Source organism: Suricata suricatta, chromosome 6 (assembly GCF_006229205.1).
Source record: "Suricata suricatta isolate VVHF042 chromosome 6, meerkat_22Aug2017_6uvM2_HiC, whole genome shotgun sequence".
Lineage (NCBI taxonomy): Eukaryota > Metazoa > Chordata > Mammalia > Carnivora > Herpestidae > Suricata > Suricata suricatta.
The window spans coordinates 75,049,731-75,052,885 of NC_043705.1; positions in this window are offsets into that span (position 1 = coordinate 75,049,731).

The window sequence follows — 3,155 nt, forward strand, 5'->3', positions numbered from 1 at the left end:
GCTGTAACAACACCAGCATGCCTATGAGTTCCGGTCACCTTTCTCCTCTTGGCTCTGTATTTTGAGAAGAATGTCTAACGCATGCATCAAAGAGATCATATTTCACAAAAAATGCTTCAAAGCAGCCGTTGCAAATATGTTTTAAAAAACTATAGGAAAACATGATTAAAGAAGTTAAGTAAGGTATAATGAAAATGTTCCATCAAATAAAGACTATAAATAAGACCAAAAAAAAAAAAAAAAGAACCAAATGAAAATTCTGGAGCTGAATATTTTATGTTAAAGCTGATATCTGGTCACTGTCACAGACACTTTGTGCTGTTTGTTAGTTTGTTTGTTTTTCTGGTTACTTTGCATATCTTGTAATTTGGGGGAAACTGAAAATGTTAGATGATATTATAGAAACTCAGGGTACTGATTTTTCCCCTTTGGGGGCATGTTATTGCCATTTTTAAAAATTTGTTTAGTGAATGGCTGGATTATTTTGACATGGTCTATTCCCCATGCACACCCCTCCACACATAATTTAAGCATCTGTTGTTTGTTGCTCTTCAGGAAGGCACAAATACCCTACGAGGTTAGTATTTATAAGGCTCTCTTCCTTTCTTACGATGAACACATCCAACTGTGAAACTCCATTAATTGCTAGCTGATTGCACTACTTTTTTAAATAAAGATGGAGAGATTTTTTTAGGTTTATTTATTTTTGAGAGAGAGAGAGAGAGAGAGAACACCAGTGGGGAGAGACAGAGAGTGAGAAGACAGATAATTTCAAACAGGCTCTGCACTGTCAGCACAGAGCCTGACTGAGGGTAGGAACTCACAAACTGTGAGATCATGACCTGAACCAAAGTCAAGAGTTGCTTCGCCTGCTAAGCCACCCAGGTGCCCCATGCTCTACTGTTTTCAGCAATGCCCCTAGACACATACAAATTTATCCAATCAAATGGTGGCTCCTTAGAAGAAATAGACTCTGTGTTCAGGGTCTGATATTTGTTTTAATCTCAGGAAAACTTCTCCCAGCTACCTTATTCTCTAGTTCTCTCCCACAAACTTGGCAGTCAACTGTCTAGGCTATGGCTCATTACATTCAAGAATCTCCTCCCAAATGCCTTTAACCCATTTCCACTGTTCTTTTGAGTGGCTCTTAGGCTTAAACTTCGTTAAACTGCTGCAAATGAAGTCAGTTCCTTTGAGAAGAGATTAGGAACTATCTGTTTTATGGTCTGATTCTCCCTCCAGAAAAATTCTTTTAGCTAGGGCTGTGGAGCTGGGTGTGGGGACAATGTAGCTTCCAGTCTAAGCCTTTATCTTCATAAAATCTACCAATCTCTTAACTGCCTTTCACTACCACCTCCACTGTTCCTGAGAGAGCCTTGGATTTTAATTTCTCCATGTTCCATTGCAAATTAAGTCAATTCCTTTGAGAAGTGATAAAGAGTTATCTGTTTTATAGTGAACTTCTCCTTTAAGGCAAAAATCTGTGAAGGAGGACTCTAGACCTGAGGGTGGGGTAGACGGCAAGCCTCTCTCAATACCACTACTCCTTCTGAAGCTGACACTCAGTACCGAGGGGCAGCCACTGAGGCTCTCTCAGCTGGTCTCTCCTGGTGTGGAACCACTACCTAAGGCTTAGGGGAAGTAAATCAGTACCACAGTATTCTCAGGGCTCCACACCCAAAGGAGAGTCCCCATTCCGTAAGTGAGGACTACATGGAAGAAGGGAGTCCCATCTCTCATCAGGAATAGCCTGGAGGTTAGCCTCAGCACCAGGTGCTGGGGGCAAGAGGCGAAGCACTGAAGACCTCCTCCCCCAGAGAAAAATGCCCTCTGGCAAGGGACTGGGTAAGAAGGGGTCCTATCTTCTTGGCTGCAGTAGTCTGGAGTAGTTCTTCCATCTTGCTGAACTGGGAAAAGGAAAGGAGAAGGAGCCCCGGTTGAAATATCACTTTGTCTCATCTTTCTTACTAACTTTTATAGATTTCCTTCAACAGATGTTTCATTGCTTGCCATCTGTGATTAGGGCCGTTTCTGAAAGCTTTAAGTGGCTGGCTTTTCTTTTTCCTTTTTTTCTTTTTGTTTGTTTAATTGTCATCAATTTCACTAAAGAATGGGTAAGGATAGCTTTGTACACTGTCACCTAAGAGATTGATGCAAATTGTTTATTCATTTTCCACCTCTGATTCATCAGCATTGACGTGGAGCATAGTTTACGTGCAACAGATATAAAAATAAATACAGTAATGTCATAGAACAAATGAGCTAATGGGAGACAGGAACAAATAATTACAATGCCGTATGATAAGAGCTACAGCAGGAAAGTCCAGAAAGTCCAGTGGAAGGACAGAGAAGCAGGTGACAGCTGGGGGGGTAGAAGTAAGAACAACACAGAAGATCTCATGAACCACAAGGTAACTTGAGGAAGCTGTAGCACTGCTAGATTCTTTATCCCTGAAAGCTATTTTAAATAAAAACAATGATTATAGTTATAATGCCATTAGGAATATAATCTGATATAGAAAATTGATGTTTTCATCTTGAATCTTAAAAGCTCTAAGAATGTTTGCTATATTTGTCTATAATGTATAATCCAAGTTAATCACAGTAAACAAATACGGCTTCAAATAAAATTCTCTAGACTCCGACTTCCATTAAGTCCATCCTGTTTGTAACCCTCAGGCCTTCTATATAGAAATCTAAACCCTCCACTGTTTGTGGAAGAGAGGATACAGTTCTATATCAGTATGATAAAGTCTCCAAGGAACAAAGGAATAAGAGACAGTTCTACTGGCTTTCTAGCAGACCATGCTAGATGTGGTTTTTGTTTCTGTTCTTGTTTCCTTTTTCCTATAAATATCCTCCCTTTTTTTAAAAAATCAGCTCGGAGTGCCTGGGTGGCTGAGTTGATTAAACATCCGGCTTCGGCTCAGGTCATCATCTCATGGTTCGTGGGTTCAAGCCCCTGTCTTCAGATCCTGTGTTTCCCTCTCTCTCTGACCCTCCCCTGCTCATTCTGTCTCTCTGTCTCTCAAAAAAAAAAAAAAATTAATAAAAAAACAAAAAGCCCCACAAAAATCAGCTCAAGAAAAGCAAATCCTTCTCAAAAAAGAAAAAAAGACAAATAAAACAACAAGAACAAAAATAGAACAAAACAA